General features: G+C 45.2%; 1 protein-coding gene across 3 annotated transcripts in view; it reads left to right on the top strand.

Annotated features, from left to right (window-relative positions):
- Positions 1–1,124: 1,124 nt before the first annotated feature.
- rerea (arginine-glutamic acid dipeptide (RE) repeats a) overlaps positions 1,125–12,069 on the top strand; it is a 157,481-nt gene continuing 146,536 nt past the window's right edge. For 2 of the 3 annotated variants that reach the window (XM_031566386.2, XM_031566384.2), the window contains exon 1: positions 1,128–1,416. The gene's annotated coding sequence lies outside the window, so the exon portion shown is untranslated. Of the gene's footprint in view, positions 1,417–12,069 lie in introns of all 3 variants that reach the window. The other variant, XM_031566389.2, reaches the window with a different exon arrangement.

The raw sequence follows: 12,069 nt of genomic DNA, 5'->3' as shown, positions 1-12,069 counted from the left end.
GTTTTAATGGTGGGTTTATTGAAATGGAAGGCATCTTGTGTGCAGCAATACCTATGTCACTGTTTATGTGAGGGGTGATTTCTTTCATCTCACACACAAACACGCAGCAGCACGTTATTCGACTAACAACAAACACTCTGTCTTCCTCCATGAGTGATTTTCTCTTTGTACCCGTTCAGTTCAATTTCATTCTTAGCAAAGAGTTGCATTATGATCCTGACTGTTCAAAGCTCCAGGAGGTAACCTCAATATTTCCTGATGCACCGACTGTGTTACAGGGCTGTAAAAACATTGAAACTGAACTGAAAGATGGGAAATTTCCAATGTATTGTTTTCATGGAAAGATAATGTTTTTCATTACGCTGAGAGGACACAATAACTAGCATTTAGTTTTGTAATGAGAATTTTCTCAAGAAAATGAAGGTTGGGAGAGTTGGGACACATAGATAGCCTATTGTTCAGATTGGCAGAAGAAGTGCTAGTGATCTTGAGGAGGCACTGGATAGAGTTAGGCACCATATAGACATAGATGTGTTTGCCCCATCCAAAAAAAGTAGCTATTTTCAAACAGAGGTGTCACATATTTGCAAATAGACAGTGCATGTGGAAATAACATAAATATAATGTAGAAAATAATAGCAACATTATAATTTCTCACATAATATCTCTGTGTCTACTGAATAAAAAGAAAACCCCACTTATCAGTCCAATTCTCCAGAATGAGATAATTGCACTGTGTTGCATTGGTAAAGGAAACAGTAATGAACTGTGTTAGACAGTGGGATGTGTCTCAGGAGTATTTTCAAAGAGAGCTTATTGCTTTCATTACCATTCACAACAGGTTCACAGATTTGATCTATACAAATAGCCAGGATGAGATTGTCCATTGTGTGACAAATGCATAATATTTCTTCGTTCCTCTAAAACAAGGTGAACCTGAAAACACCTCTTGAATAAAATTGTGTTGATCTAAAGACTATTTGTCGAAACAAACGATGGGCTCTCCATCTAAGCACTATCTCTTTTAAATCACAAAATGATCAACCTCATTGGCTGGTATCGTTTCGTATTCACCAGCCTATCCTAGCGCTCTACACTGGAAAGTGGGCTGATCTCTCTGCTTTTACACTATTCCCCCTGCAGGAAAGAGGCTTCACACAGGGGGTTTCTTTCTGACAGAGGAAGGAGAGAACACAATCCCTACACTGATCCTTATTCACACTATGCTCACCATAAATATTTATGAATGATTCACGAATTAAGGAGCGCGGTCTGTTTGCTACGTTTATAAAACACATAAGTGGCACAGACCTCCCCGGTAGCGGCAATTCATTATTCGCTACCTGCCTCTGTTTTTTGTTTGTTGTTGCAGTCAGACCTCAAACAAATCACTGATGTTGTAGAACAAGATTGAAGGTAAGTTGCGAGATTTAAGGTTACCAAGTTTGATGTTTGGCTTGATGGCTGGCGTTGATATATGTCCAGGAGCTCTAAAATAAAAAACGCTGTCTTGTTTCAATTACCTCAGTATATCAATCAGTCGCTAATGGAAGAGAAACGGCCTTGAATAGCAATTAGCTACATACCATGATTATGTGGACAAAACAAGAGTAGTATTGTTAGAAGGCAATGCTTTCCTTTCTGATTTGGGGACAAGTTAATGCTCATTTTGGTTACTCGGTTTCCATGTTGAAATGAAGGTGTAGATATCACAAGTGGTTCTACTAACGGTAACATATAAAGTCGGTAAGCTAGTTGATTGCGTGACTTTGATGGCTAGCTAATCAACTTGATTGCTAACATTAGCCAGCGACGCCTCATTGTATTGTTTTGTGTCTTCAACGAGTGCGCACGCTGTCTCATTCAATTGGCTACTTTGCTGGAAAGTCACCCTGGCTTGAAATCACAGTGGCCATGCCACAGGTTAACCTTGCCAATCACATGGTGATCTTAACACAGGATTAGTTAGTGTCCACCAATGCCATTGCTGATAAGTTAGCTACACTGATAGCTCCTAGCCAGCAGTCACCCGGTATTCAGGAAAACCCCATCACCCCTTAATATCGGTCTTTATTTTCTTGTTAGCAAGCTAAACACATTAGCAGCTGGATTAATTACCATGTCTTTGTTTGACCATATGTGACTGGCTGCTCCAGGGAAAGTATCATTGGGTAGTTCTGTATGCATGAACCTGTCATTCATTGTGATGAGTAGGCTATAATACACGAGTCTCTTGGCTAAGTGAGTTGCCAGTTATTGTGTCAACCCTCTTAAGCTATGCTAACTTTGCTAGCCAAGTAGCCCAAAGCTAGCCATTGCTAGAGGTTTGTTGTCAAGACATTCGCCAGGTAGTACGCTCGTAATGTGGAACTGATTGAGTTGTCTCTGTTTCTGATCAGCTTGTGTATGCTATGTCTTTCTATGTCTTCAAACTAGACAGACAACAGTCAAGCCAAAAAAAGGAGATTACGTGTTAGAAACATTGACACATGATACATTGTCCTCGTGTCTGCAGCTAGGTAGCTAACGTTAGCTAGTCAAGAGTTGTAAACTAACGTCATCTGGGCTTGATGTGTTCAGGATGATGAGTTAACCTTATTTGCTTGAATGAACTTGATACCATTCACAATGTATTGAAGCCATTTTTCCAACCAGGAGACATTTTTAATTGAAAAACAAACGAGCATAACATTTAAGTTAGATAGCATAGTTACACAAGTTGGCAGATGTCTATAAAGACTTATTGAAAAAACTTTGCTGACCACGTTCAAGAAACCGATCAAGTGAAATGTAATAGATTTGAGTTACCTCTACATATCGAATTGTTGAAATAAAAGAACATGAAATTTAAAAATAAAAAAATACTTTTCAGATTTCTTGCATCCCAATTTCATAAAACTGTGTTGTGTACCATAGGACATTTTAGAATAGAGCATTTGAAGCGCCTCTCCATTCTCAGTATTAGTTATGCCTACACAGTGTTATGTGAAGTTACATTCTCTGTTAATTAGAGGGGGACCCAGTTTTACAGCTCAATTCACAATGTCTTCTTTTCTTAAAATAGAAATATGCTGTTGTCCATGAAGTCATTCTAATTGTTTCATTGTGTCCTGGCACTCTCTGTCAGTGTTGTATAAACACATTGGTGAAGCCACCTGCTGCAGGGTTGAACTTTGACCAAAGGGACCTTTCAGCAGCTTGTGATGGGAGCATGCCCTAAGACTGTTGGCTCTTCTCTGCATGTGTGTGGTGGCCAGTGTCTATCTATATTCAGTTGCTTAGTGACCTCAGTCTTGAACGAGTCATTGTTCTGCGGTGTCTGCATTAGTTGCTCATCACACGTCTGGTCAAAGCCACAAGCTAGCGGTTTCATCAGTTACGCCCATGGTTACGCCTCATACATCCTGTTTGCTACTTCACTGAATTGCAATGAAATCAGACAAGGAGAAGCTAAACTTTGACAGGCACCATTGAGGGACCTGCTATCTGGCCCTGCAGGTTTGGTTTAACAACTGAAATTCAGAGTCACTGTGATAAACAGTGACTAAAGATAATGTGTACCACTGCTGGAACCTCAAAACAATATTTAACTCTCAAATATGCAGCCTCAAATGTATTTCTCAAATGTTTGAGCGTATGCCACATGTTACATTAGCCATTAGCCTTTGTGTAACTATAAACATAGTAGCATATAGACATTGAGCTAGTCAGCAGAAAGCAAAATGAGCACTAGCACAGGAGATTAGGGAAGGCAAAGAAAAACAGTTTTATGGTGTGTTTCCCTGCCGTCCTCTTTGGCACCATTATGATGAATCATTTGTTTAGGGACTGTGCATAAATCTCTCTGCCTGTTTCCTGAAGCACTTTCTAGCCACTTTTTTTTCTGCCCTGGGTGAACCAACTCTGTATGAAAAAGCAGCAGGCTCTTTGCCGATGCTATAGAAACATAGTCAGGCGTCTAATCTTCCGCTCTGTTGAGTGAGACAGATAGAGACAGGGAGCGGGAGTCAAACACGGTAGCCACCATCTATTAGTAATCATTCTTCCCTAGCCAGAGGGCATGAAAACACTCTCAAGGGTATTGCTGAGGGAAGTGTGTGTGTGCGTGTTTGTGTGTGTCTGCTTGCTGTGGAGTGCAATCCATGTCACTAGCAGCACTTAACCCTTTCAAAACGGAGATATAACTTACAGTATCTTGTAAGCAGCCTTGAAGCGTACATCATAAACCTTTTGCTTTGCTTGTTGCCTTCTGTGCCGTGTCTTGCTTCTGCCCCCACCTGATCCCTGCTTGGCAGCATGCCTCTTTCAGTGGCATCACATTTGACAGCAACAAATGACTTTTACACTAGAACACACTGTCAACTGTGCGCGTTTGGCTGTTGTTCAATCGTCCCGTTTTCCCGTTGGTCACAGACTCGAATACTTACAGATAGCCCTATAAAGCGGTGCTTTATCTAACCAGGCAGATATCTTGAAGTTCAGGACCGATTGTTGTTTTGCTAAGTGGTCTGCAACTCGCCCCTTGCACAGTGTTTCCCCTTGTTTGTCCTTTGTGTACATAAACAGCTGTTTTCTCAGATGGGCGAGCGGACGAGGTCTTGTTTGCATTTCCAAATAGAAATTTGGCTTTCACTGCCTGGGCTTTGTGCTCTGAAGCCCCCCCCCCCCCCATGATGGAGGATGCTGAGTTGGAGTGGACGGGTGCAGCCCTTGCAGTGGGACAACAGGGGTAATCTGGTTAGCGTACTTAGCATCAAGTGAATTTGTCGAAGGAGATTGTGTGTGTTCGTATATGTATGTGTGTTATTGAAGTGACCCAAGAGGGCAATTTGGAGCAGCAGCCGCTGGGAGGGGGGTGAAGAGGCGAGCGCCAGAGCTGTAAATAATGTGCAGCAAATGGAGGACAAGGGCTAGGCTGTGTTGGCACCACCTGAGGGTGTGTGTGTGGGTTTTTTTTCTTTGAGGAAGTGTGTCCCATGTGGAGGCTGGCAAAGCTCTCTTTGCCTTGGCTCGAGAGCTGATTTGTCAGAAGTTATCCTCCTGAGAGGGACAGTCAGTTGTGTTTTTCCCCTCAAAACTGTTCTTGTCACATGAGCACTCTGAAGCACTGAGACAAAGACCTTTCCTTCCTGCATATCTCTCTTGCATCACGTTCCTGTCCCTGTGAGAAAGGAGCTAGAGCTCTTTCTTAAGTATTTAATCAGCGAAAGAGAATCTGATTTTCTCAGTTTGTTCCTCAGCTTTGGCCTAGTGAACATTCAAATACTACTGCTGTTGTTGTTTTGGCCTAGTGAACATTCAAATACTACTGCTGCTGTCGTTTTTCACTGGTCATCCAGGAAGCTTTGCTGTTGTTGGAAGAATAAAATGGCCTATACACTGAAGATTGAGAGGTGACCTAGCGAATCATATGGATGTGCGTTCCTTGTGTACCTCTTCACACGCAGCAGCCGGAAAGCCTTTGATGATTAGCTGTCAAATCAGATCACTACTGTCTGGCTTATCGTCTCCAGTGATTCTTTCCATTCACATGGGTTGGTCGTTCCCTCCCCCCTCTTTCTCTTTCTTTCTTTCTTTCTTTCTTTCTTTCTCTCTCTCTTTCAATTTTTCTCTGTCATGAATTCGCTCAGAGAGCCATTTTCATTTCCATTTCAGACCACTGGCGCAGAGATGGAATGGCCAGGACAGAGTAAGCGTGTTTCCTTAAAGAAGTCTTGATGGGCCATTCAAGTGCCATGTACTCATTAAATTTAACAATCTGTCAACACGCGCTGACAGCGAGCAACAACAAGCCAGCAGCACTTTCATTCTTTTCAGAAGATGTTTTTTCCCCCTCGTCTTCTCTTCTCCCCCACCCCCCCTCACACGCTCTTTTTTTCTCTCTTTACAAGTGCCAGAAACAAGGGTAATTGGCTGTAGCCGTGGCTGGTTGGTGTGTTGTTTTAAGGTATTAGGCTGACACGTAGGGCACGCTGGCAGGAATGAGACAGGGCCCCCACCCCATCCCCAAAGACAGGCTTATCATATCTTGACTGAGCAGAGATTGTGGTGATGGCTTTGTGTTTCCTGACAGTTTGTCTCTTGCATGTACCCACCTCCTGAACAGGAGGTTCCCGCTAACGCGCGCTAACGTCATGTTGCATCTGCTAGCTTCATTGAGAGATGGATAGGCAGCTTGAGTGCTCAGTCTCTGCAGTGAGAGCTGTGGTTTTTTTTTTTTTGTGGCTAGTGCTGTGTGTATGTTCAGTGACTGTGCTTATTGCGTACTGTGCAGCTATCGGCAGGAGTAGTTATCTGTGACTGTTTTGGATATTTTAATCCTGTCGCTGAGTTGCTTTGTACACATTCATTTAGACCTCATTATCACCCATCCTTGCATTTCTGGTGTTTGAGGAGTGAAGCGATATATGTAGTCGGCTACCAGCCGAATGTGGTGTTTTGTTGACTGAAAGCTCTTTGTCTCGGAGTGTGTTTTTCCATCTGTGCCTCGTTGAAGTCTCGTCTGGAACCAAGGTGACCGAGCTCACAGCAGTTTCTCTCCGTTCTGTAAGTCTGACAAGTCACTGACGGAATGTATTTTTTTCACGTCATTCATTTGTTTGTAAAATAAATGAGAAACCCAGGCAGTGTCTAGTGTGTTGCCGCACTGGTAACCACTTGGTGCATGAGTGAGTGAGTGTGAGTGTGTACGGGGCCAGGCATTGTGAAAAAGCCGCCGTGTAGCCCTCTTGCCAGCCCTGGCCTCCTAGCGCATAAGAGCCTTATGAGAGACTTATGAGAACCCTCTTCCTAGATTGCTCCAAGATGTTTGTCCCAGATCAGACAGAGGTTTACTTTGGGAGTCATCCTGCGGGGGGAGGGGGGGGGATTGGTAATTTTAAAGCAAAACCAAAGCAGATGTGGGGAAATGAAAGTACCACAGGATTACTGGGGTGTAGCTCCGAGAGGACGCAGAGAAGGGGTGGAAAAGAGTGGGGGAAAAAACTATTAACAAAACGAGTATTTTTTATTTGTTGTTGTTGTGAGAAGGGCAAGCATGTGGGGCTGCACTTAAAGTGGCTGAGTATGTGTCGTTGGAGTGAGTGGAAAATGAAATGGATAGTTATGAGAGGGTATAAAACCAAACTGGCCAGACCCGTGTGTGTGTGTCTGTGTGTGTGTGAGGGACGTTTGTGTACTCGTAGTAGTGTATGTGTGTGCACCGGCAGAAAAAGAGAGACATAGTCAACCTATTAGGTAAGACATTGCCTCATGTAGTGACACGGTATGATGGTGATCATGGCATAGAAATGTGCACACTGGTACACACATTCACACACCACATAAACAAACACACACAACTCAAACAAACACACACATGCCAGTGTTTTATTGCTTGCCTCCCGCGGCTGCCTGGAGCTGCTTATGTAGTGACTCCTGTAATATTGCACCATCCTTAGATAATGCCTCTCGTTTTCCCAGGGCTAGGCGCACAGCGAGGGGAGGGAGCATGCTGGAGTCGCAGCCCTGCGTGGGTCATTTGTAAGTGCATTAGTCTGAGGAGGGAGAGCGAGCGAGGGAGGGAGGGAGGGAGAGATGGGGGGGCAAGCGAGAGCGCGACAGGGAGCGGAGAGGTGGAGCTGGGATGATGCATTAAGCTAAGCAGGAGGCACTCGGAGTGTTCCTCTAACATCAGATACGTTTACGAGTCAAATGGAGGTTTGTCAGCAGCTGCTGGTCACGAGGGAGAGTGGAGCGGAGACTGAGCCGTTGCCTTTGTTTCTCCCTTTTTCATAAGCATGATGAAGGGCTTCAACTGCTTGTTGATGTTTATATTTATGATAATGTAGCTGGAACAAAAAAAAACTCCCTTAGAACAGATATTGTGTTTTAGAACAAGCCTTCAGAATTCCTTCTTCAAAGATAGATTGCTAGAAGACACAACCTTGAGATCTGCCATTTTGTTTTGGAACTAGCTGTAGCCGCAAAGGACCGAGCGCTATGGTTTTGATTTTCCTTTCAAGCCGCCAGGGCTGACGGTGAAGTGACAATCAATACCCAATCAGTGATCAGGTCCAGCTCCACTTCCGTGGTAAGCCGCCATATCGGGAGGTGTACACAATCGATCCGCCACGCGGGGGCCCGGATCAATAATGATAATAAAAAAAAGACGTCCGCTCAATTAAGTCAAGCAAAAGGTCACGCTAACGTTTACTACCCTTGAAATGATCACAACGGTAATCCTAGTCATCACTGGCGAATGATGTTTTAATGAAGCACATCGGCATTAACATTATTACACTGTGTAATCTTTTTTTTTTTTTTTTGTGTGTGTGTGTGTCTCATTGGAAGTGTGTAGCGCTAGGAAAACCTTTGGGGGTTGGCTGCGTGTGATGACTGCTGAAGGGTACGGCTCGGGTCCAGTGTGCACATAAAGCCAAGCTTTGTACAGGCACGGGCTATAAAACGGGCTGGACAGTCCTCCCAGATGACTGCGTGTTAGGACTGCAGTCATGGGGAGGGAGGAGAAGAGAAGGAGGCAACGGGCGTTTTTTTTTTTTTTAAACCTCTTCTCCATGTGTTGTGAGTGAGGAGGGCCAGTGAGGGTGCCTCCTGACTGATGTTTTAATGAGGAAACGTGCGCAGATCTGAGCGGTGAGGTGTGTGTGTGTGCGCGCGCACGCGGGTGAAGGCAGATGACCTTCCTGACACCCTGTGTTCTCTAATCAGTGCTGACTCGTCACGGGAGCCCAGCACTGGGACGTGCTCTCTTTTTTTCTCTCTCTCTTTCCCTCCCTCTCCCCCCTCCTCTCCTTCTGTTATCCACTGTCTGTTAAGCTGTATCTCCATCTCGCCCCTCTCTTTATTTCCTTTATTACCCTTTCCTTCTCTTCTCTCTTTCTCCCTCTCTCTCTCTCCCCCTCTCTCTCTCTCCCCTCCTCCATTTTGCCCTTGCTTGCCCTTGTGGATAGGCCTCCAGCCCTTTTGGAGAGCGTGACCAAGGAGGCAGCTCGCCTCTCCCGCTGTTTCCTCTCATCCGCCTCCTCCACTGTGATATGATGATATGAGGCTGATGGCGGGGGTGCCTGATTGGTTTGATTTTCTGTTGCAGTCGCTTGCACTTCTCCTTTTAATGCTGCTCCTCCTGGGAAAGAGAGCTGTCAGAAAGAGAGAGAGAGAAAAAAAAGGGAGATGGAGAGAGAGAGAGAGAGAGAGAGAGAGAGAAGGAGGGAATGGAAGGATGAAAGAAAAAGAGCTTGTGAGAGAGTGGAGTAAACAATACACCGCAGCAGTGCCATCTAATGGATCAATTTGTAATAATTAAATCTGTTGCCTCAAGCTGTTGAGCGTTTCTGCACAGCAAAGGTGCTTCCATGTTTTTTTTTTTTTTCCTTTTCTTTTTTCCTCCTTTTTCTGAAAAGGCTCTCTGTCTCTACAGACGTTCTTGTTGGTGCATTTAACGAACCAACTGCAACATAACAAGATATCTGTTGGTCATTCACCACGGCAAATAGTACCTTCATTCTGACTTGGACTCCTTTATGCCCGCCCGCCCGCCGGTTCAGAACTGGCCATGTCTGTATCCCCTCTCCTCCTCTCCTGTGTGCCTGTTATTTATGAAGAGCTTTATCATTTCACAGAGTCATCATCAGCTGGCATCACTGGCCCAGGCTCTCTCCTGTGTGCTGTCACACGGAGGAGCAAACGCATCATAAAAAGGAGATGAAGGCTTGGAGGCACTTATTCTCCTCGTCCTTTGGCTGCCAGAGGTGAAGGCTGTCGCTGAAAAGCTAATTCACAGCCCTCTCTGCTGCCGGCGGCGGAGATGATGTTATTCTCCTGCCCAAAATGGCCTGATACCAAGCCATTTTCGGGGTCCACTGCCGCGGTAAAGGAGGAAAAGTATGGACCAAAGAGGCAAAGAGCTGCACTTCAATTTCAACCCGCTGAAATGTTTGCCCTCGCTTATACATAGCCGCCACCCACCGGAGTAATTGAAGATGGAGCCCGTCACTGTCTTTTCTCTCATGCACAAATGGCATGTATTTTCTTTTTTCTTTTCCCTCTTTCCTTTTATAAAGGATGCACGTACCGTACCAGGTGCTGAACATGTCGTGAGGGTTGCCTGATGAAAGAAACATTAACTGGCCAGCTGAGACGACAGAAATGCAATAAAGTCTAAGTCAACGCGACTATTGATTTTATTCAAATGGCAAAGGCATTGGCCTTCGGTAATAAGCACAATTGAGCTGCTGGGTGCGAAATGGCCTCTGCCACAGTTTCCCCTCTCGCCTTTTTTTCTTTTCCAACCAAAGCTTCTTCTGAAGCCTACCTTTGTATTAGGCCATTCTCCTGCTATGACAACCAGATAATAACCAGTCCATCTGGAAAGGCTGTGAGGTTGAAAAGAATTTTTTTTCTCCTCTGAGGAATGGTAGCATATCTGGCTCTGTAAAGCGGTGTGATGAGAGTTAGTACAAATGTGCATATGTGTTTCAGGCCACCGCAGATTTGTGCAGTGATTATTGGAGAATATGTTATCTGAGACACTATCTTATTCTAGACACACACGGGCTACTCTTTCTGTGGCCCTCTGTACAGTGTTTGAGATTTCTTGGAATCGACTTTAGGTGAGTTTTGCCATTGGTCATGTCCTTTGGTAGGATACAGTAGGAATCTTGACTGGATCCTCATCTGTTTTAGCAACGGGCATTTACAGCACTTTTTTCCAGTCTTGAACTGAGACAACTTAATTCTGTTATGTCTTGGCAGGTTTTGGTTGTTACCCTCGAGGATGTCGACAGCTTGGTCATTGTATTGCGCCACATCACATTAGAGCCACGCTTATCCTCTCCCTGGCGATGCCTCTGTGAAGCTGCTCTCATTTCCTGCCTCCTCTGGCGAGCGATCCTTTAGTCTGTCAGACGTCCCAGCACATCGATGCACTCACCCTGTGAAATGGCCATTATTTAAAGACCAGAGTGAATCGGCTTCGTAGCTATGATAGGAAAGAAATCCCCTGCAGAATGATGTGAACAGTCAGATTGCCTGCAGAGTGATACGAACAATCAGATTGTTTTCCCTTATGTTGTTTGTTGACAACATGAATCAGTTGTTTGCCCAGCTACAGACGTGCAGTGCAGTGCCTCCCATTTGAGAAATGGTTCTTCTTATTTCGTCAAGATTTCCTAAAAGGAGGCACGGTGAAGTGGAGGCTCGAGATAAGTGATCAAGCGTGCTCCGTCTGATGGTCTCTTGTGATTACAGGAATTGATGCTTTTTTTTTTTGGCAGCACTAAATCTGCATGATGTGTGGTGATGGTGGTAAAGATGGATGGACGGAGGGGAGGTGGGTGGCTGATGAGGGTAGGCTTTGGTGGTGGTATGGGGGGGGGTTGTGTGTGGAGGGGTGTAAGCAGAGCTGATAGACTGCGAAAGAAAAGGCAATCAAGCTCCCCCATTTCCTGTCTCCCTCACAGGAGAAAAAAAAAAGCAACGAAGCAGCTGAAATACTAATTAAGTACCACGGCGAGGAGCCTGACTACGGTGTTTTCTCTCTCTTTCCCTCCTTCTCTCTCTCCATCTCCCCCCCTCTCTCTCTCTGCACGTTGCTCTGATGAAGACTCTGCACTGTCTCCTCTCTGCTTCCTCCTCTTTCTTTCCTGTCCTCACTCTTTCCCTGTAGTCGCTTCTTCCTTCCTACCTTCCCTCCTTTTTTTTCTCCCCTCCATCCCTCCCGTCTTCTTTCAGTCCATCTCTTCCAAAACAAGCGCGCGTTTTCCCTCGAGTAAGGGGTTGGCATGGAGCGAGACCTGCCGGTGGCTCCACGAGACGCTTTTTCGACCGGTGACCGGCGGTGAGGAGCGGCGAATCGGTGAGCTGGGGAAAACGGCCTTTATGATGGCTATCAGTGCTTATGTAGAGTGCTGTGTGTTCACCCCCCCTCTGCTGTTGGAAGGAGAGAGAGAGGGAGGAAGGGAGGAGGAGGAGAGGAAAGCAAAGCAGAGTGGGGGAGGCTCAGCATTGATCTCTCCATTGATTTGTAACATCACTGTTTCTGAAGCTGTCGCTTCCCTCTTTTGTTATCTG

Source organism: Clupea harengus, chromosome 4 (genome assembly GCF_900700415.2).
Source record: "Clupea harengus chromosome 4, Ch_v2.0.2, whole genome shotgun sequence".
Lineage (NCBI taxonomy): Eukaryota > Metazoa > Chordata > Actinopteri > Clupeiformes > Clupeidae > Clupea > Clupea harengus.
Note: the sequence above shows the minus strand (reverse complement) of the source record. Positions and strands in the feature narration are given on the sequence as shown.